This window comes from Lonchura striata, chromosome 14 (genome assembly GCF_046129695.1).
Source record: "Lonchura striata isolate bLonStr1 chromosome 14, bLonStr1.mat, whole genome shotgun sequence".
NCBI classification, from domain to species: Eukaryota; Metazoa; Chordata; class Aves; order Passeriformes; family Estrildidae; genus Lonchura; species Lonchura striata.
This window is the reverse complement of record NC_134616.1, coordinates 4694290-4718135: the sequence shown is the minus strand read 5'-3', so window position 1 is coordinate 4718135 and position 23846 is coordinate 4694290. Positions and strand designations below refer to the sequence as shown.

Here is a 23846-nt window from a genome sequence, read left to right as displayed (position 1 = left end):
ATGAAAGCAATGCTGTCAGATATTGAAATCTCAGCAGGAGATTCAGCTCCATTAAAACTGAATACACAATTACTTTCAGCTTGCTACTTTCCATGCATGTATAACTAGTTTGTTCATCTTGGTGCCCCCTGCGTTAGGCAGAAAAGGTAAGATTTGAATATTTGGAGAAATGGGGATGGTACTTCTTTCACAGGAATGAAAAAATGACTTTATAATACCCACGCAACTAGTGCATCACTTCAACAATTAATCTGCCTTGAAGAGCAGACCTCAGTGATGGAAGTGTCTCTGCCCAGGTATTTTGGAATTCTCCACAAGTATTTGGCTGAATTTAACAAGTGACCTTCCCAAAGATGCTTCTTTGGTGGCCAGGAAAGGAACACTGAGGTGCCTGCCAAGCAATGCCAATGGAATTGCACGAGGAAGAACCAAGGGAAAGAAACAAGGGGAGAAATGAATTGTAAGTAGCTATTAAAAACAGCAAAGGAGAGAGGTGGTGGGAAGGGCTTCACTCAGATTGGGAATTGCACAGGAAATTGAAATTGGGAACTGTTTTGAAATTCAGCTCTTTCCAAAAGCTTTGTAGTTATCCATAAATTGTGCAGGAAGGAGAGAAACTCCACGTGCATGTGCCTACTTGTGCTACTCTCTGTCACTGAATGCAGCCCTGAGGAAACACTTCCAGCCTGAAAGATGCCCCCCCCCAGCTTCAAACAACAAATATTTATTTAAAAAATAATCTTTTTAAGGGATGTTCCCTCCAAATCTGGACTTTTTATCCAAGACAACACTAGCTCAAGTATCCTTCAGGCATTTCAGGCTCTGAGATCAGTGACAGAATGATATTTTGGGATCTCATAATCATGCTAAAGTGATAAATCCTCTGATCTGGTCCCAGAAATTAAATAATTCTTGTAATATTGGGAAGATTTTTTATACTTGTATGTGCTTTTTTTTATTTCTGAGAGATCTGCACTGAACCTCAAAAAGTTTATGGAAATTTTATGGAAAACTCAACCCTCTGATAATTTTCAACTTACATTTCCACATTACTGATGTTATGAAATTTAATCTAAGATTGAATTATATGGTTCTAAGCTTCCTTGTATTGATGTCAGACACCAAAAATATTCCGTTTATCTAATCTGTGTCCTTCATATCTTTATTTCTTGATCTGTTTAGGGTTATGAGTACCCATGTGATGTGAAGTGCCAGAAACATATAAATAATTGCTTTTACTGTCTGATTTTGACACAGTATCCTGCAGAGTTCATGCAAATTAATTTCTGATATTGCACTCAAAATTTTTAATTCACACAGAATTTTTAAGGAGTAAACACTAGTAATAAATAATATGGATTAACACTGAATAGTTTTGCTATTTATTGAAGTTGCAATAAATAAAAAAATATCCATGTTGTGCCCTTCAACTCTTTGAGTGTGATGAGCAGTAAGATGCTGATTTACATTCCCAGCTCCAAATACCAAGGAATTGTTGGGAATGTCATTTCCCCTTCCCTGTTAACACATTTATTCTCTACTTGCCAAGACTGTGAGGCAGTGACTGAATGGAAAAAAAAAAAACAAAACAACAAAACTAAAGCTTTAAATGTGGTATAAATGAGAAACAGTATTTATTTTTTTCTACCGATGCAGAATTTTATCTCCTTGCATTGTGGAGCACCAGGATTCCACTGGCACACAGGGATTGTGCCACTTGCCCAGTGATTCTGAAGGGCCCACACCTTTCACATCAGCCTCCTCCAGGGAGCATCTCTGGACTCAGGGCTCCCCAGACATCACCTGTCCCAGGTGGGACCTCTGGGGTCTGGGTGGGAAGGCTGAGCTCCCCTCACACCCACTGCAAACCCTCCCCACCCTGACCTGGTGTTTCTTTCTGAACAAATTATTACAAGGCACAAAAGTAATCATCCTGTACAATTCTTTTGCCCATTTAAAGGCAAAAAAACCTTGTGCAACATCTCCTGGAAGAACAAACCCTCTTGGCCGTGTCCCCCAGCAGCAGCACAAGAGGGACTGGTACACACTCACATCTCCTGGTTCCAGGCAGTGTCTCCAGCCATGGCTGGTCCAGCCCAACCCCTTCTTTCTTTGGGAAGTCTCTGGAGATAAAATGAAACAACAATGGAGATATTAAATTCTTTGAGGTTGTTCTGTTCACTGGGGATCTGGGTCACGTGTGTAAATGTGTACATGTGTGCACACACATGTGCAGGAGAGGGATCACCCAAAGCATTGGTGGAGCAGCCTCTTGCTATTTTTAATTTTATTTTTTCCTGCTCCACATGTCCATGGTGTGTAACACATCTCAATGGTCTTTGAAGTTCTCATGCTTTCAAGGTCTCACATCTGTCATGCTATCAGTATCCTGCCGCAGATGAAAAGAATATAATTATGGATTTAGTGTAATCATTGATTTCTGGGCTCCAAACCATTCAAAGAAAGGTCACGAGTCCACACGGCTGCCCCTTGGGAAAAGGATTTACATACGACTATTTTATTTAGCTGAAGACACCCCCAATTAAATGCAGACTCTTCTCTTCGGGCTCTGCACCTGAGGCAAGTGGAAGAAGACGGATCAATCCCTGCCTGTGCCAAGCGCGCCTCGTTTGCGCGGCGCCGGTGACTTTCCGCTCGCCAGCCCCTCTCATCCAGGAGCAGCAGCTCTCCCCTTGGAGAGGTGCCACGGCAAGACGTGGAGGACGTGCATCCCAGGAGCTGCACTTTTGGGAAGGTGGCAGGGTGCCAGAAGATTGTGCCTGAAGCAGGGGAGCTGCTGTCAACCCTTCAAGCGTTTAAGTTACTGCGGCTCCGCCAGAGCCGCAGTGCAGATGTAAAGACATAATTTTGCCCACAGTGTTTGGATTAGCAGTAAATCTACTAATCCAACACAATATCCAAGGGGGCATGGCTGGATCTATGGGTTCATAAATTCACACCACTCCTTTTATTATTCCGGGCCCCAGATGGTTTCAAATGGGCACGGGCATAATGAGATCTTGGAAGACATTATTATATTCTTAGGTCAAAATTCTCAGTCCAATCTCTTTTATCAGGCTCAGAGCCTTTGTGTCCCTGAAGTGCTAATACTTTATGCTGATTGACTGTGCAGGCGTCGGTGGGAGTTCACATTATTTTTGATACAATTATTATTGACAGCAAAAACTCCACCAACAAGAGAAAAATCCCATTTTTATTACTTATGGTATCACATTGCCCGGAATATACAATGCCTGAGACCTTCATTATGGTTATGTTTTCATAACAAAACAGATGAGAGGGGAAAAAGAGGGCAGGATAAAAGTATTATTTTAGTAATGGGAAGACAAAGTATGAGCTTGATCATAAAGACCAGTGAGCTTCATAAATGCATCTTTGAACTGAGACAGGCTTTTTTTTTTTTTTTTTTAAATAAATGGTTCTTTGAACCTGGTGGTTGTAAGGAAGTGAAACAGAACAAACTTTGAAAAGTGTGCTTGTCTGAGGCTCCTTACACCATATCTGGCTGAGAGTACAGGTGGCCAAGCACAGAAAGTTCCTGCCAATTTCTAAAGTTACACTTTTATCCACTAAACAAGCATCCTGATCCGGGTTACCAAACAGGGCACTCAACAGGAGCCTCCAAGTGCATGTATTAAATATCACTTATTCCACAGCCTGGGCCATCCAGCCTAGTAAAGCTTGATCTAATACTTTTTCACCCTTTTCCTGTGCTCGCTGGATTTTGGGTAATGGACCTTCCCAGGAGACTGCTCTCAGAAAGTATCTCCAGTAGAAGAGTTGATGCACATGCTTCTATTTTAAAAAGCACATGTTCAGCACATTTCACTTTTGTGAAATGGAATATGGTTTAAGTTTGTTTCAATAAAAAAAAAGGGATTCTGCTGGAAGGACTTATGTCAAAGTGCAAAAGGTTTTGTACACAATGAACAGAATTTTTTTTCTTGAGGGCCAAAGAGGAGACACTAAAATGAAATCTCCCTGCCACAAAAGCAGTTGCTGTTTTACACACAGAGAATCTACAAGGCGGCTTGTTATGAATTCTCTATCTTTGTATTTATTTTGGATTAGACTGATTTAATCTAAGAGTCACATCAAGAAAACCAGACCTTGTCTTTAATGAGAAACTTAATATGTATTCACAGTAAACACTTTAAATGTCAAAGTTTAATGGACAGTATTCAAAGGCCATTAATATAGTAATGTGCTTTTATATCAACATGGCTGATGAAGAGAGATTCTTTTAAAGACACTCTTCAAAAAAAATCAATATGAACTTTAAATAATAACAATAAAAACCCCTACAGTGCATCTTAATCCAAAGGAAGGACAATAACAAACCCCTACATAACCAGGAGATCCAAAATCAAGCCTTGGCAATGACTGTCAGCCTAAGAAAAAGGGTGAATTGCATGACTGCAGTGCCTCATACCAGTGAGAAATATGAACAGAACAAATTTATATTCTTGTCCCAAGTTCATGCCTAAGCCCACGTCAGCATCAACCTCCCCGAGCTCAGCTCTTCCCTCCTCTGTGTTTTCCTCCTCCACGTCCTTCTCACCCAAAGAACATCCCCACGTCACAGGACACAGACAAATGCACCCCCAGGAGTCACTTGTGCATCATTTGAAAGTTCTGCACAGCAGAACTTGACAGAGGAATCTTGCTCTCTGTATAAAAAAATGTCTGGACTCTCCCATCTTATTAACAGGAGCCTCTTCCCCAAATTCCATCCCACTTTCCCAGAAGTGCGGGGGCTGTTGGGATAGAGAGCTCAACCCATCAGGCACAGAGTGATGGCATCTTTAGCTTGATTTTGCTGATTAAAAACAGTATCAAAATCTGCTTTTTCCCCCCATAACTCCCTGAAAGGTCTGATCCACCCTTGGTCCAAACACATCCAAGACGTTCTACATTTTTGCACACGCTTGGTGTCATTATATCACATTTTATTTACAGATCTACAGTGGACACTTAGACCTTCTCAATAGTATTTAAGGAATGTTTTCATAAAGATCCTTGCACATATTCCAGCATGATCATTGCTCACTGAAACAGAGGGTGGGAAAGCTTTGGAATGCCCAAGTGAAGATTTGTCTTGATCTGGAAGAAACTCCTTTGTACATCAGTCCCAAAATCAAAGGCTGAGACATTGTGATGTTTATCAGAAAGAAGAAAGCCTGTTCAAGCAGGCTGAGTTTTTATTTGCAGCCATGGATACGTTTACCAATTTATAGATAATTTTATTTAATTGCATTTAGAATCAATTAAAGCAGTTCATTTATATGGAACGATGTAGCAACCAAAAGCTGCTGCTTACTCATTTTCTATGCTGAGAAATTTTCCCTTTGGCAGTGGGGCTGAACTTTAAAAGGAAATGATAATAGTTACATTCATGCAAACCCAGAAAGGCACCAAAATAATTCCTTTTCAAACAGATTGAGGGAGATCAAAACCTCTGGTTTATGTGGATTCAGTCTCTGCAAAAAACTAACACGATGCCATGTTATTTTCATCTGGGCATGCAGAAAATACAGAAATGGGGGAAAGCAGAGAATTTCTTTGTCCAAGTGTTGTTACTGTATGGAGTCCCTTAAGCAAAATAAGCAATTATTGTATATTTATTTAATTTGCTGAGTAATGACTGCATATGTACTGTTTCACTTTGGTTACATCTCTGCTCCAGTCTGAGCCGCTGACAAGGGAGAAAACACCACAGACAACCCCCAGTCATGGAATTTCCAGAATTATCCGTAAACGATTCTTAGAGAGCAGCGAAAGGTACAAACATTAATTGGTTCTGACTTATTTTGCTCCACAGTGTGCACCTCTCCTGCGTTGCTGCCAGCTGCCAATCGAGGATGGAGCTCTTTGGCAGAGAGCAGCGGCAGCAGTGGAACGGCACAAGAGCAGCGCCGTGCACGGGACCTGGCCCTCTGCTAATCCCACCCGGATCAGATCCACCCCAACAGAGTTTGCACTGCCAGGTGCCTAGGGAGAGATGAGGTCCATGCACTGCAAATGGAAATGAAGAAAAGCCCCAAAATTCTGCAATTGATCCCCCCCAGCCAGAGCAGACACTTAAAGGGATGCAGCGTTGATCTGTTGGGTACACCTCGAGCTCTCCATCCAGACCTTTGAAGCAATATCAGAAATGACAACTAGCTTAAAAAAAAATATGTAAAGAAAAGAAAAAGGATAATAATCCTTCAATGAGGATTCAATTTTGTGTTTGTGGAATCCTTGAATCTTTCTACAAAATATTCGCCAGCCAAAGATCGACAATACTCTGAAGCAGTCAAGATTGGGCTCCTAGAAGTAGTTGCCCTCTCTTTGTCCTTTGGAAAGGACTTCGTGGCTACTGCTCTGAAGGGAATTTTAAAAAAAGGCATTGATTGATCACAAACAAGAAATCTGTGAAATCCACAAAAAGTGCAAAACCAAACAAACCCATAAAATTTACTACTGTGTTTTAGTATCTGGATCCAAATAGAAAGAGTGCACTTGATGACATAACATTTGTAAAGATGCTAAGAGAAGGTGCAGTGGCATCTTCAACATTAAATAGCAACATTAAATAAATGCAGGCAAAATATTCCAAATAACCTTAAAATACTCCTTAGCAGTTATCCTCTCAAATTGAAAATTTGTGGTTTTTTAGTTGGCTTTAATTGCCTTGATGGGGAAAAAATAATCCAGAAGTGATTGTCCTTCACCTCTCCATTTATTTTTATTCCCAACAGAAGCCATAGGATGTACTTTGAACATCTTGGAGCCACAGGAACATCTCAGAAACCTGAACAGCCCTTGCTCTTCTCCCTTGTGCCTGGGGACACATGGGACATTCCTGAAGCCAAAAATGGGAAGGTAGAGGTCAATCCCTGTCCTTGCAACTCTTGCTGGGCTATTTTGAATTTCTGAGGACCAGCCACTCCGTTTAATGATGTTAAAAACATGATGAGAGAGATCCATGTCTACCATGTCTGCTCTCTGAGCAGTCAGAACTGAAAGAAGCAGGAATCTATTTTTTTGGATTTATTATGCCACATCCTCTGCTCAGTTTTAGATCACAGAGATTACAGGATTATCCCTCTCCCAAACTTCCAATCATCCTGTCACGTGTGATATTGTTAAAATTGCTTCCTGGCCTCTTTTCAAATGGTAGCTGCTGAATGATCTGCTCTGAATTCTAAATAAAGTGAAACTTTAAATATCCCGGGCTCTGTGCTTGGAGCATTCAGCTTTGGAATGTGCCAATTCCGTGTGCTTAGGAAAAAAAAAGTCCTTTTAATTAGCAGGTGAATCTATAAAGTCAATGCTGTTCCTTCTGTGCGAGAGGGAGCTTTGCTGGGTGCTCCAAACTCTCTGAGAGCATCACATAAACACCAGGTGTGATGAAGGGGAGCACAAGAAATTGGCTCTGTTTTTGTTTCTGGGATCTATTGCTACATAACACAAGAAATGCATGGAAATGTCTCAACCCAACCACTGAGATTATCCAAAGCTCCCTGATCCCCCTGGAAACAAAGCAGCAAAGTGAGAGATGCCTCATGCAACACCCAAAAGGAAAAGACTGGAAAGCAGATTTGCTGATAAAAAAAGAGATGAATAAAACAATGGATGATTAAAGCCAATTTAAACCTGGATTTTCTCCTGAGAATTGCCATTCTATCCACTGCATGGGAGATGGCTGAACTAGACTTTTTTTGGCTGGTTGGGTTTTGTTTGGGGTTTTTTTGTTTGTTTCTTGGTTGGTTGGGTTTTTCCCCCCCTTGGATTCCAGCTGAGATGATTGGCATCTTCCTTAAAAAAGTAGTATTTTTTTCATGATTTCACATTTCAGTTTTTCTTGCTTTAGTCACAAACTGCTCAGGCAAGAAAAAGTAGCTCCAAAACCCTTTTCAGCCTGTACAACTAAAAATAAATCCTTCCCTATTCAGCAAAACCTGAAGTTTTGAGATGCTCTAGTTTAGAGAACTGTTCCCTTTCCCAGGTAAACTCCACCAGGACACGGCAATACTTGAGTTCCTGTCCCAGGATTTTGCCTGGAGCACTGAGGAATTTTTAGGGATCTTTCTCGGGCCAAATTTTTCTCAAAATCATTGAGCTGCTATGGCTTCAAAACAACCTTCTTTACCAAAATTGGAGTAAATTCTGATTTTACTGCTAATGTTTTTCAGGAGGACAAAGGATTAAACCAATTTTTATGCACATGGACATAGGGAAACTTCATGAACCAAATTCTTCCATGTCTCCTGACAATTTAAGTATTTCACCATTTCATTTGACTACAAGACATCCAGGTTTTCCAGCCCAGCTCCTTTTGTGCTCCAAGACTGAGTAAGTGTATCCCTACCCTCCACTCCCCACATTCCAGATGTGGATGAGGGGAGTTCACATCTGGATGATTTAACCATTACACTCCAAAATGAATAATCCAACCTAAAGTTTTGCCATGCCAAGAACATGCAACTGTCTCTTGAAACCAAAGGTTTAATCACTGAGATCCAGCAATTCATGTGTCTTCATTTATTTCTGACATATATATGTATATCTGACTTGTAAAATTCACTGGGTGATAAAAAGGATTCAGCTGTTTATAAAGAAAGTAATTTTCCCCTGAAAGTTTCCTACAAGTGCCTCATTGCTTTGGAATGATTTTTATTCCTTGCCTTTTTTTAATTTCTTTTTTTTTTTTTACTTGCTAAAAGACTAAGCATTATCTACTAATAACATGAAGATGCAGAAAAGAAAAGGTCAATTTAATTGGAGCTACTATTTCCCGGGGTTTAAAAGGAAAATGTTGAAGCTAAGATGACATTGACAAATTGCTACTATTTATTTAAATTGTGTAATGCAATCTACCAGTAGTTCTATAATCTGCATGTTTGAAGCAGTTGACCCGTCCAACTAATGCAAACAAATTAGCCTCCTGGGTCCTCCCCAGATCCTATAAGCCATTAAATATCCTAATCTAACATCATTTAATACACAAACTCTCTTAGTTAAAGTGTTACAGTGAATGTGTGTTATAAAAATTACAATATACAGGGTCTAAGCACACCGAAGCCCAGGTCAGTAAATTTGTCTTTTCTGTCATTCATCCCATTATTTATTTATTTATTTTATTATTTATTGGTATTTTTTCCACAACAGGGACACATTTTGAGTTTCCCTGTGCCACCCTGCAATAACTTCATTGCCATGGGGTTCATTCCCTCAAAAGTCCAGCACTGGTTTAAATGTTTAAAGTTCAAGAGTTCCTACCATGAATATATTGTATAAATTTCATCCCAATCAGTAAATTGGTCTCAGGGAAGTGTTTGCATATTAAATGTTCCTAAGGAAATGAAGGCTCTATTATGCCCATGATGCACAGGCTACCCACAGCTCTGGTTTTTCCCCTGATTTATAGAAATGCCTATCCTGAGACTTCACAATTCATGCAAATAAAATCACCTGAAGGAAATGGGATTGTTTGTCCCAATAAAAAATGAATAAAACCTGATGTAATTAGTAAAGCAATAATTCCCCCAGGAACTCAATTCTGGTGGTTTGTGAAGAGGGAAAATTGCCTGTTCTCCATTATGATAAATACACCAATAGAAACCCACATAATTATTATTTTATCACACTCAGAGGTCTGTTCTGGAATTTATCCATGAGTAAAGTCCACCTCAGGCAGGAGCAAAACCAAGAGACATCTGAGGGCTGCCACATCCTCCCCTTGATTTCCCTTGCCCTTGGATCAGCCCTTTAAAGATCAGAGAGTCAATCGTGTTTCATAAGAGCAAGGAGATAGATAAAGGTAGCATGGAATGATTAAATCAATCAGGAAAGTAATAGTCCCATAACCAAAGGAAAGTCAATAGGTTATATATCACTGACAGCCCATAAAGTCATTACAGGAGCTTATGGGACTGAGTCACACAATTAATTGCCAAAGAAAAATCTCGTGGTTGCAGTTGAAAAGTGTATTTTTAGCAAATTGATACGAGAAAGCTGATCCTCTCCATGGACTTTTCTGGAAGATAACTAAGCAACAATAAAAATAACCCCACAAAACTGAATCCCCTCAAATTACCAAACCATGTGGAAGAAGCTTTTTCCAAGCTGTTACTAAACTTCCTTCTTACAAAATATGTTTTAGGTGAAAAAAGAGACCTTATAAATTTTATAAGGAACAAGCTGACCCTGTTTTTCACAACGAAAAGAAATAGATAAGATCAAGGACCACCTATAGAAACTGCGAAACTGAGGGGAAAAAAAGAGAAATGCTGCAGAAATTTGGGAAATCTTACTGCCAGAGTACAGATATTAATAGTTTCACGTGCCTGGTTGTGAGAAGCACAATGGGTTTGAAGAGCTCTCTGAAGAGATTTAATTTCAATGAATGCAAGAGCAAGAAGGAGCTGAGCAAAGTGCTCTGATTCAGAGCCTGTGACCTTTCTCAGCAGAGTCATCAACTACTGCTCCACTTCTTGTACTCACAAGTGCAGAAAATAAACCCCTGTTATTTTAAAACCTTGATCAGTAAATTACAAAACCAAAGTGATTTAGGCAAATCTGATCACGAGACCCCAATCTCTGCCTCCTGCTGCAGGTGTGATGATTTTACCTCAAAGGAGGTTGTTTTTTCACTACAAAAATTACCACATATTTTCCTTTCTCTGAGGAGTAATTAAGTGACTCATGGTTGAGATCTAGAAAATTGATACTTGTCAGAGGTAAAAACAATGATCAGTGGAAGGGGTAAGTTTATCATAGAATTGTGATTTTAGGCTTTTTTCACATTCTTTGCCTAGTTTGGAATTGTTCTGGTTCATAACAATCAGCAATTGTCAGCTGCTAATTATTAATTTCTCTTGGTTTAAGATCTTTTAAGTTGAAATGACATTGAAAGGCAGTTTGAAAGGTAAAGTCACTCAAACTTTTCTGAATTTTGGTTCAAAACCACAATTTTAATTGGACCAGTAGCAACTGGTGGTTCAATTTTCCCTTCCTATATCATACTGGAATACCTTGGACCTTCATGAAACATCCCATTCCCCTGAGAAACCCAAATCACTTTGCAGGTTACTTCAACCTGAATTTAGGATTTACAGAGAAACATTTACAGAGAAACAAATCCGCATTACCATGAATGATAACATACGAGGTATTTTAAATGAATAGTAATTAAAATTTAGTAGGATGATAATACGGTAATTAAATATCAATTGTTTGCGCAGGACCACTTATTGAGTTTAATAAGTATGTAAAAGATATTAATCTAGTTGTCATGCAATTACCTCATTGAGGGGGAGTGGGAATATGTGCGTGTGTGTGGGAAGAACAAATCATGAAATGCAAAATTCAGTTTTAAAGCTGCGCTAAGGTTATGACAGAACCAAAGGAAGAAAAAAAAATTCAGGAATTGCTCTTCCTTTTCTCACTGGGGGATATTCAGGGAGGTGCAGTGGGCTGAGCTGTGGGCACTCAAAGGGCTGAGGAGGGGATGTGGTCAGGATCATGGAATGGGTTGGGAGGGACCTTAAATCCCATCCAGGGCCACCCTTGCCAGGGGCAGGGCACCTCCCACCAGCCCAGCTTGCCCCAAGCCCTGGCCAAGCCCAAGAAACCATGGCAAACACAGCAGTCTAAATGTTCCATTTAAAAAGAGCATCTGTGCATTTATTGTAACACCTGCACATCATCAGGTTATCAACCACCACACCTAAACCCCCTCCTTCAGCTCTCAAAAGAATTATTTGGGCTTCTACCTGCCATGGGCTGATGTTGCATTAAGTACCCACTACATGTGAAGGAAATCTTTGGCCATTTCCCTGGGATTTGCACATTAATTAATTTTTCTGTGAGGTTATTGTGACAATGGCACATATCCTTATCAACTTTACCCCCCCCAAATTAAAACAGGCACTCTAGGGATCATAATTCCAACCTGGCAGGTTTTGAAAATAGAAGATGGGACAGTCCCCACATTTTTCTTATAAATTATCCATCCTTTCTGCAGCAACTTTAGAAGCAATGCCAATTTTTTTATAGCTCAGAGCAGTTATAAAATATTAACCATATCAGACTTGATTTTTCCACAGCCCTGTGTGGAAAAAGGCAAGGATTTTATGCTCCCATGTTTACACAGATATTAGAAAAAGAGAAAGGTGGTAAGAAGTTCAAGTTCACTTCCCTACCAACCAAGGAGAAAGGGCTTCACCTACATTTTAACCAGCAGGAATTTGACAAATCTGTCCACAAGAGCTCAGAGAAGAGAAGCCCTCACTTTCTGAGGAGACTTCTCTTAGTGTTTAGCAACCCTTTTTATCCAAAATCTTTGCTGCAAAGGAAGTTAATTCCTTCTTTTCCTAAGCCCAACAGAGAGAAAGAGATATTGACTTTTCTGCCAGCAAACCCAGCTCCTTCAGCCCTGTCTCCAACCCAATTTTCTGAATCTTTCATCAGTTTTGGTCCTTCTCAGAGCTCTGATTCCTGCACAGCACCCTTAAAGAACTGTGTTTTAAATGGGATCCTGCAGCACCCAGAGCCTCTCCTGCCCCCAGGCTTCAGAAAAACAGCAGAGGCAGCATAGAAAAATGCTTTAAGCACAAACAGAAATGAACATGAGGAGAGGCTTTGAGACAAATTACATGGGACAGTGTTACCCCCTCGTGCTGCTTTGTGAAGGTGCCCAGACTGAGGAGCTGAGGGCAGAGAATGGGCAGCAAAACGGGTTTTCTTCTCTCAAACACCAGCTTTTAGATGACCAGAAAGCTTACTACAAAGAAAGAAAGGAAGAAAAGATGAGGGAGGTAAAAATTAGGGTTTGGGGAAGCAAATGGAGCCAGGTCTGTGCAAGGAGTGGGGTCCCAGCAGTGGGGTCGTAGCAGGACCTCTCTGTGGAGCCTTTCAAGGGAACTTCTCTCAGCCTCTCTTTTTTCCCTGCCAATCATTCCTGCAGCCATACTCCAACACATCCATGTTCTGAGCCTCTTTAATTAATTAAAAGGAGAGAATAATTAATGCAGCAACTCTTATTCTGGTTTAGGCCATCAGAGAGGGGGTGGGAAGGGAGGCAGGGGGCAAATGCACCTGAAATTGAGCTCTTGGGTGATGCAAAGCTGCTGCAAACCCAATAAAGAGGTAACTCCAAACAATTTTAATACAGTTCTGCATCCCCCCAAGGCAGCTGCAGGATATTGGTGAGTCCAAGCCACAGAAACAGCCGAGCTGGAAACCTTTCTAGCAGAGAAAATACTCTCTCTAAATATTAGGAGCTTCTGTAGGCTCAAATATGCTGATGGCTCACATCATTTCTGCAGATCATACCAGTAGATATTGGGAAGACTTGCTGTGCCATATGTGCATCCTTCTTCTCTTTCAAAGCCATCAGTTGTCGAAGGGAAAAAATAAAGAGTTGTGTTTGGGGGAGAAAAAGCAATATGCACTGAAGCTCAGAAGCAGGCACGCGTTTGAAGTGTCACTTTTGGTTTTTATCACCATTTTATCACCACTAAGGGAAAGTGCTCTGCAGCTCACAGAGCACTGCCTCATCCAATAACCCGCTCAGAGCAGCCTTTTTAGCTGGTGATAGAAACAAACACAGGCAAAGGTAGAGGCAGATGATTAAATGGGCTGAAAATCCAGCCTGACACCTTGGTACCAATTGAACAAAACTGGGGTCGGGGGAGAGGTACAAGAGCACGAACCAGAGCTTAAATTATCCAGCCTAAATTCCTGCTTTTCACAGTACACCCCCAGCTCCTGGCATTGTATCACCTTGGTTTCACATCTCTATTCTGCAGAATGGGCAAAAATTCCCAATTACGAGGGTGTAGATGAATATTTCCACCATTCCAGGATTATGCAGGAGCCCAAAAAGGCTCCTCCAGCATCATTCCCACATGGGCACTGCTATAAAATCCCATTGTTGACTCAGACCACTGGGCAAATCAATTCCCTGAAAGGATTTCTTAGGAGATGTTGCTGTCTAATATCTCTAAACCTACTTAGAGGTTTTTTTTTCCTTCATTTGAAGATCACTGACCTGGTGCAAGAAAATATTTTCTCTCCATAGGAGGCAGACCTCTTCCCTTCCTGTGACTTTCAAACCACCAGAACTTTGAAGAGTTACTGTGCATCTTTTCCCACTCTCTCAAGCACCCAGTTCCTTACCCAGCCAGACCCCCTGAAGTTTTCAAAACATAAATAAACACTGTATGCATTCAAACTCTCAATTTTCATTTATACCTGTATATGTTTTACAGATTTCCCTCCCAGTCCACTAAAACTATATTTTTGCCAACCTCTGTGAGCAGTGATCTTGAAGTCTCAGAATTCAAATGAACAAAAAGTGATCTTTTAATCCTTGATTCTGCTGTTCTTTCATATTGGATCAGTGTGAAGTTCTCACACACTTTCAGCAAATAAAAGCTTATTCCTAGATTTATCACAGAATTGCAGGAAGTTGACCTTCCAACTGCTCTGACCTGGACTAAGGAATGTTTTTTATTTCATTACATAGATATTTGGGGTTGCAGTTACACAGAGCTGGGTGGGCCAGGTCAGTCTGGTTATGACAAAAGGCTGGTGGAAAGCTGGAACTTTTCTAGGCTGTTTTTGTGGCAGGCATTTGGACATTCTGTAAAATCAAGGACAGTAGAAGAACTGCAAAAAGGTGAATTCCAAGATTTTAAGAGAAAATTTTTATAATTTTCACTTGACTTGAAATCAAAGTGATGGAATCAAGTCGTGGACATTGTGCATCCAAAAGAACCAGACTCCAGCCAAGCTGTAATACAAAGAGAATACAAAATCAGCTGGAAGGCCATTATTTGTCAAGGCATCACCATCTTTGGACTTTGGAAATTTCCTGCCTTTCTGTGGGAATTTCCATGTATGCTAATGAAGAAAAAAAATAGCTTTAAAGAGAGCTTCCAGGAAAACAAATTAAAACGTTGTGGTTGTTTTCTATTCTAGTGCCTCTCCCTCCCCAGGGCTCTGCCCACACAGCTTTTTGTATAAAATATTCTTGTCAGGATGCTCTGGAATGGTCATTACAGCTTCCTGTGGGGTCACAACAAAACTTTTTTAGAATGAAGGGCTCACAGCATTCCCAGGTGGGCAGTGCTGGAGCAGAAGCTGCAAGACTGGGTCTGGTGAGGGACCAAAGCTGGGATGGGTCAGGACACCAAGAAACTGCCATGAAACACTGGGATCCATGAGATTTCTCCAGCTATTCCAAGCTGCCACAATCCCCTCCACATCATTCCTTACTCCTCACAGACCAGGCTAATATTTCTTTTATTCACATTTACAAGATGTATAACAAACATACTCCAAAAATTAAAAAGGGTCTGATCCTGCTTCCCCAAAAGCAGCAGATGGACTGTGGCTGCAGTACTTCAATATATCCATTATTTAGGCCATTAATTTCCTTTGCACTGAAAACATCTGGCTTCTGATGCTCAGGGGAAAAAACAACATGACCCAAAACTAGTTTAAACTACAGGTTCATCTTCTAGGAGGGCAGGTTAAATCACAACCTAGTAGGAATAAGGACAGATTTTTCACTATTGGAGAGGATGGAAGGCGGTAAAAATCTTTTCTGTATAACATTCTTGAAGTGATTTTTGTCAGAAAAGCTCACTGGATTCAGTTTTCTAATTGCTGCCTGGAAAACCCATGGGAAGAGCTGCTGCTTCTCCTTTTTCCTCGGGTGTTTCTCACGAGCAGAGCTGCACCAGTAACTAAAGCTGTGGAGAATCCCACACGGGGGCTCAGAGCATCCCCCGTCCCCAAAAACCCTGTCCCCAAAAGATTCCAGCCCCAAAAGGGATCCCCACACGTTTCTGCTTCCCTTGGACCCTTCCCCACGACACCAAATGTGTTTCTAGCAAAACCAGCAGCGTCTGCTCAAATGTGGGTTTTTAAAAAGAGACTTTTGTCGAGATGGCTGAGAAATCACCGAGATATTTCACATATCAGGGAAGGCAAATTCCACCTAGTAAGTCACAAAGGTGTGGCACAGTAGCCTGAGGAAATGAAACAATATTTTTCTACAAATAGTTTTAAATAAAATGTTTTCAAAACACAGTGCAACCAATTATTTTCAATCTCTGACACAGTAATTAATTATCTTATGACAGTGTCCCATGTTAAGAGGAACTAAGGTTTAGTTGTTTAATAAACAACAATAATTGTTGTTTAATAAATAACAATCCCAGGCAGAAATTATGAACCTGTTTCCAGATTATTATGATTTCTTAAACTCTCCAAATTTATGGTCCCAAGTAGGAAAGACAGGAAGGAATAACCTGGTGGAATTAAAGAGCAGGGAACAGGGCTGTTTCCTCCAGCTCCTCATCTCCTTCACTCGCCCCAGTGGTCAGAAACATGCCAAGATTTTCTGTGTTCTCGTGCCAGGATGAGTTTTCTAAAAACTACTTTTTTGACTTCTTACCTCTCAAATGACAGGGGTCACACAGGTCTGCAGACAAATCAGAATTTCAGAGCCAACGTGTGCTTTTTCCACACAAATTCATCTTTCAAGAGGTAGAAGCAAGCCTTTGAAGAGAGGTGACATCTCCAGCCACATGCTCTGTGTTGAGGACAGTACTTACAAACCACCTTCACCCACCAGGTTTGGAGAGAAGGGCTCCTAAAGTTTAACAAAAAAAAAAAAAATCACTGCTTTATATTCCTGATTTGCAGCTTTTTTATCTTTTTAGAAAATACCTGTTCATTAAACAGCAGGGAAAAAAAATCCAGATAAGCCAAACTGTATTTCCAAGCTATCATTTTGCAAAGAGTTGTCCTCTGTCCGTGCCTGAAAGCTTCCAAACAAGGAATATGAAAAGGTTCTCAAGTGTTTGTGGTAACAGATGAGCTTATTTTTAAGCTGCTCACAAAATGAGAGAACTCCACTAGCCTGTAAGATAATTATTCCTGCAACAAGGTGGATTATGCACAAGAAAGATTTCAAAGGTTAGATTTTACTCTAGGAAAATGCTGCTTTAAATCTGAAGCTGCTCTTCAGCTACAGCATCACCCCAACACCAGTGCTGGCCTGAACAGATAATTCTAGGAATTTCCTGCCCAAAATGTTTTACCTTTAAATTATTGGAAATTAAATTTGCGATGACAAATTGAGACAACATGAAACAGATGATGGTGTCCTGCTAAAAGCAGAGGGAGAACTTCAACACCACCTTCTTCTGCAGTGGCAGCCTTTAAAATCTCTCATTAAAAGAGCTGTAATTTTGGAATTACAGATTAACAGGTTACTCCTCACTAGAAACCTGATGTCCTCCGAATTCAGCTGTAACCTCTCCAAGAATTCAGTGTACAGCAATGAAACAGTCAACAGTGCTGCACTAGTGCAAGGGAGAAGAAGCTCTCATTAGATGACTATCTCTGCATGAATAATGCACTATTACCTGTTTGGGTTTAATTAAATGTAATACACAACAATTTCTTGTAATGACTATAGGTATCCATACACCTCTATTATACTTGACTTCAATAATTCATTCATTTTCCTCTCATCCCCTCATTTGGATAATTTATCATTTTGCCAGTCTCCTAATGGTAGTCATTTATGAGAAAAGTTTTTATAGTGTTTTCCAGGCTGACTGGGATTAACACATTCACTGCAGACCTTCAGCATTTCTGTAAACTTGCACTGAACACAGTAATTCTGAGGGGATAACCACATTTAGAGGGAAAATCAAAAAGCATCCTGACATGATGGAAGGGTTTTAGGAGGATTTAGCCTTGGATTACTCAATTCTTGTGTAGAGATGAATGTGCATGTTGAAAATCCCATTTCTTTTCTAGTGCCCCCTTCCCAAAAACCAGGGGGAAGAGGGGTGAAAAGCTTTGCCAAGCCTGGGACAAAGAATAACTCACCCCTGGATTGAAGGCTGGGATTTGCAGCAGGGGAAGTTGAAGAGGGCTGAAGTCAACAGCCCTGGAAGGGTTTCAAAGCTGTGCAGATGGGACACCTGGGGACGTGGGGCAGGGGTGGCCTTGGCAGTGCTGGGGGAGTGGTTGAACTCCATTATCTTTTACAGTTTTCCTAAACAATTCTATGGCTTTATAAAACATTCCTTTGCTCCTTTTATTTGCGTATTTTTGATTCATAGCCCACCTTGATGGATTCCACTCATTTTCTGTCTCTGGGCATTTGGAAATCTGGCTGTTCTCAGACTCCTCAGTTTGGAAACTCTCCAGAAGAGCTTTTTCCCTTTCTCAAGACTCACCTATTCCTTCAGGAGAGGTACCTATATCCCCGTGCTCCTTATATTCAGTAAAATCTGCTTTGTTTTGGGATCCCAGCTGCAGGTCCGACCCATCCAGCTCCCCCACCTGATTTCTGCAAAGCAAGGAGAATTGCATCTCCATACTCCTTCCCCAGCATCTGCAGATCTGATTTCCCTATGTAAATAGATTATATCCAATATTTATAAAAAGATTAGTTTAATCTGACATTTAATTAATGGAAACGGCAATGTTTGACTTTTTATTTTAATAAGCAACACCCTTTGTTCCCACAGAAATCATTGCTAGCGATATGCTCAAAAAAAAAAAAAAAGAAGAAAAGGCAGAAAGATTTAACAAAAGGTTCCATTAAATTAGAGAGCAATAAACAAACACAGCCAATTTATGCATCGGAGTCATTAAACGTGTATCCTCTCCACCACTCCCTTCACAGACACTACTTAGGGCTGCTGCAATGGATCTGCAGGGAGCAGTTACCTTAATTATAAAATGAAACACCTCTGCTAATGCAGTCTTGGAGCCTTGTTAGTTTACACCCCAGACATGTGGCTCCGAATGGGCTCCAAATGCTAATTCCAGGGATGCTCCGAGGTGCCCGGCGTTCCATGACCGGCTGCCTGCAGGGCTCCCTGGGCTTTCCTCCCTCCCTGCTGCCCCTGGGGTGGAGACAAAACCAAGGAACTCTTCGAGGACTTGTGAGGGGTTCATTCATGGGCGGCCATTTGGACAGGCAGCCTCTTCATCTGATTATCTGCCCTCGTTGTTAGGGCCCTGCCTCGATGTGATGAGCCTTGCAGGAAAAATTAAAGAAGATGTAAACAGTAAATGCAGACATTTTGCAACATAGCTAAAAATAAATTGCACTACAGGCAATTATGCAAGTTTTACTGGATACATTAAAAAGACATTAAATGCACAGCTGTTTTAAGTGTCTTTTAAGCTGATAAATTAACTGTCTAATAAATTGTAAGATTTGTCAGCTAATAATGCTATTTTATCTGCTTTAACATATGCCTTCCTAGTTCATGAAGCATTATTGTAAGTGCCAAAAGGAGATAATGTGCATTTTACAGTGTTATGTCTTAAGTGGAATGGATCATTGGCCATGAAGAAGTGTGTTAATAAATCTCCTAGGCTTTGTTAATTGCACTCAATGAAGTGTCACTGTTAAAACACAAAAGATGTGATAGAGAAAGCTGAACATAATGTCTTTCAGTTTTACAATTAACAGTTCACTAGGCAAATCGACCAAAAAGACCATAATTTGTTGAAGCCTTATTAACTTACATTTTCCTAGTCAAGGTCATAATTGTGAATGGCTCAAAGCTATCTTTTAATGCTCATCAAGAAGAATAACCTTGCTGGAGAGAATGAACTTTTCCATCTTTCAGCAGCACTTATCCCTGGCTTTGCAGGTAGCAGATAAATAAAGCTGAACTTTGCTGTGCACCCCCAATGAGCATCACTCCTGAGCTGGGAGATAGTACTTCAACCAGCCTTCCTCCACAACAAATAGAAAAAGTGACAAAAAATGTAAAAAAAAAATGTTTTTGAAGGTGTGCATAAAGCTATCAGAGCTGTTGTCATGCAGAAAGACTGCTCTTAATTTTAATTTGAAGAATTACTCATCAAGATTTGAGGTTTTCCCCTGGAAACTGAACCCAGCACAGAAGACAAAACAAATAACCCAGCACACTTCACAAACAATTATCAAAAACAAATACAATAACTAAATACCTTTCATGAAGAAGAGCTATTTCCATAATTCTTATTAAATATTGATTATTGAACATATTAACACTTGTCAGCATCTCATCAGACTGGCACTACTGGGCTTTGTTGTACAATCTTCCCACTTCAGACCATTTTGTGATAATGTATTTTCTCCACCAGGGTAATCACAGTAAATACCAATGATGATGCCCTGGCACACAAATACAGATATATGATCAGCAGCTCCCTAATCCTCACGAAGCAATGAGAGCACATGATAGAACAATAATGACCAAGCGTTAATTCAAGCCTGTCATTTCTTCCTGAAAGCCTCAAAATGCAGAAAATGATGGTTTCATGTGAATCAACATGTATTCAAACCTTAATCACAAATGCCACCACTTCGAGCACTTTAAAGTGCTCAGCACTGGTGGTTTGGTAACAGTTGTGACACTGTGATGCATAGGATGTTGAGATATATAAAATATACATTAATAAATTGTTCCACCAGCATTGAAAATAACAAAAGGTGCCCACTTGATTGTCTGTGTCTGGACAAAGAGGGGGTTTCCCACTCCAGGACCAGGCTCCTTGCTGAAGAACAGGTTATGGAAGAAGGCAGAAGTTGGACAGGATGGGCATCATAGACAAGTATGTGTAAAAAACATAATTTGGGATGAGTCTTAAAGACTGCACTGGCACAAGATTTGCAGGGAAAAAACAGCCATCAGAAAACAAAGATCAGAAAACCAAATGGAGGTGACACTGAATGTGTAGGTGTGTTCAAAGGGAACAGAGATTCTTTCCCTTCCCCATAAGGTTCTGCCTCAACAACAGGATTGTTTAAACAATCATAAAACCCACGTATGGTTTATGCTGGAAAGGACCTTAAAGCCCATCCAGTGCCACCCCTGCCATGGCAGGGACACCTTCCATGTCCCAGGCTGCTCCAAGCCCCATCCAGCCTGGCCTTGGGCACTGCCAGGGATGGGATGGACACCCAGATGTGCACGTCTGTGTTAGAGAACACCTACAGAAAATTATAATTTTTGACTAATACATGTAAACATGCACCTGAGAAAGTTCTCCAGAGGAAAGAACTCATCCGACCAGACAAGGGAAAATGAACATAATCACTTGTGTCCATTTCAAACTCCACAGTTAGTGGAAGGCAGAAATTCTCCTTAAAATCTGTGCTGTGGTTTTCACAATTTTCTATTAATTAATAGAATCAGTGCAAGACTGGAACTAAAACTTAATTGAGAACAGCATCTGATATAAATAGAGACGTGCACATACACATGTAGAGAGTAAAATACAAAGGTGCACACATAAATATATTTCCAACTCCCAGTTACCCCAAAGCTGACAGAAGCAATTTCAAGAAATCATGTAGAGACCACTGACACCAAGATAACACAAAATAGCTGAAACACTGTGTTTTATAAATAAAGAGATTTATGTTTGTGCTACAATACCTCAGCTGCATAAAGAGTAATAGCTACGGGAGCCACCCTGGGAAGCTGGGAGGCCTTTAAGGATTTCAACATCACTTTTGCAGCTGTCTCACTTTCCTCTTCACATGGATATCAACCAAAGGGCTGGAACAGGAGCACCTCAGGAATTCAGGGATGTGCTACTCTGCTCCCAGCAGGATGAATCCCCTCGTACAAGGCTTGATATCACAGCTCAGTCATGTCCCTGCTCAGGTACAATCCTGTATTTGATCCATTAGGGACAAGCAGGGGAATGCTGTGCTCCCAGGCTACACCCAGACAGCTCCACCCCTCTCACAAGTTGTTTTCTCATGGTTTTACAAATCAGGATGCTGAAGCCTGTTATTTGTCTTTGTGTGCTGTTTCTAGAAACGTGATTAGCAGAAATGCCCTGAAGGTTTAAGTTTTGATTTCCTGTGTAAATCATGCAGGCATACGCCCATCATGAAAAGAACTGCAAACTTTGCTCAGTCTTGGGTTTCACACAGTGCTTTAAATGATATAATCAGGTTGTGCAGTCAGATTCCAGCCTCTTTTGAGTGAAACTGAGTTCAGTTTTGAGATCCTGGGTTTACTGTGTGATGATGCAATTTGATGATGGGTAGGCTGTTGCTGTTCATGGACCGTCAGTGTGAAACCAGATGAACAGAGCTGGTTTGGCCCTGGCAAATTGAGATCCCTTTAAATCTCAACACCAAGCAATGCTTTGGGAATCACAATGGGAAGGTCTCAGCTGTTCCTCATCGACCCAAGCCCCACAAACACCCTTCAAAAATGTACAGCACAAGTTTTGCAGAACTCTGGGACCAAATCTCCTATGAAATGTATAATAACTCCCTCCTCCAACCCCAAAACGTTTCTCTTGAGTAGCATGATTTCCTGAGATAATAATGAATTGCTGTTATTCAGATTGGAGGAGGTTTGCACAACCAGACCCATTTCCTGGGCTGGTGCCATGGCACCCTGGGCACTGCCCTTGGGTGGAAAGGTCCCTGTGGGTCCCTGGGAACGGCGCTGGATCCCAAACGTTGGAGACACCCAGGCAAGAACAAACAAAGCAAACTTCAAGGTGTTCTGCTCTGCTTTTTGTTTTTTCTTTAAGTTGGGTTCAGCAGCTCTTAAAGAGTTCTTAAATCACCTTGAATTTAATTTCTCTAAGCCACGTTTAAAGGGAAGAATTACCATCTGTCACAGTTGGTTAATCAGAATCAGCGCGCTCCATCTCACTCACTTTTTATTAAAAAATAACCCTTCAGCTACTAAACTTTCCACAAACATGTAAGCCATTCTTATCCCACAGGAGCTACTGACACCACTCACAGAAGTTAACCAACCCATGAACAAGCACTGGATGCTGGTTTATGTAATGTCACCACATCATTTTTATTACCTATGTCTGTAGAAGCAGATTCTTTTTTTTATTTCTTTAGTGTCTTGTGAAGCTCAGGAAATATTAACATGATTCAGATAAATGTCCACTCCATAAAGAGAGGGAAATTTCAGAAAGTAGAGTCACTGCAAAAATATTAAGATTGTAAAAGTAAATGTTCTGCTGGTGTTGGTTTGAAAACAAAACACTTCAGGAAAAGAGAAGAAAATTCAACCCTGCTCGCTCCCAGATTAGTGGATGTGAATGAATCCAGAGAAATCTGAGCATTGGCTTAGCCAAGCATGGCTAAAGCTGGAACAGTAGCAAGAAAAGATTGCAATTTTCTCCAAACTGTGAACAAAAGGTCTGAACGCCTGCAAAAAGCAATGAATCCTCTTCATTCACCGAAACCAACTAAGTGGTAACAAATTGTGAGTTTCCAGTTGGAGACAATCGGGCAGGAATAATTATGTGGGATGCTAAAGGCTGATTTAACCCTTTCTTCCCCTCTTTCTGGGGGGCATCACGGGGAGAACAGTCCTGAGCACGCCCATACAACCACTCCGCTTTCCCACAGAAAGTTCATCCTGCTGAGGGAGCAGGTTCCCACAGATAAAAGAAAAATTAAGGCTACGTGGGGCCTGCCTATGTTTTCCTGGTGGCAGAGAGAAGCTGTTATGACTTCAGCAGGTACCCATCTGAGATATAATAATAAATATAAATAAATAAATTCATATAATACATGTATAAATAATATACCTAGATATAATATATATACAAAAATATCTATAATACATATTTATAATATTATAATCTACAATATAAAATATAATTATATATATATAATATAAAAATTAATTCATTAAAGAGCTGAAGTTTCTTAACCAAGTCCAGAGCACTGTGAGAAACAATAGTAGCTGTAGCCTTTTCTTCCTCTAGCATTTCAATCTTTCATTATTTAATTTAAGAGC

At 40.6% G+C, this 23846-nt stretch overlaps 1 long non-coding RNA gene across 1 annotated transcript in view; it reads right to left on the bottom strand.

The window, feature by feature from the left end:
* Positions 1-2085: 2085 nt before the first annotated feature.
* The window catches only part of LOC110477807 (uncharacterized), a 48638-nt gene continuing 26877 nt past the window's right edge, over positions 2086-23846 (bottom strand). Inside the window, exons 2-3 of the long non-coding RNA XR_002466657.2 lie at positions 16478-16675; positions 2086-2123 (exon numbers count right to left, since the gene is read on the bottom strand). This is a non-coding gene — a long non-coding RNA (uncharacterized LOC110477807). The remainder of the gene's footprint in view (positions 2124-16477; positions 16676-23846) is intronic.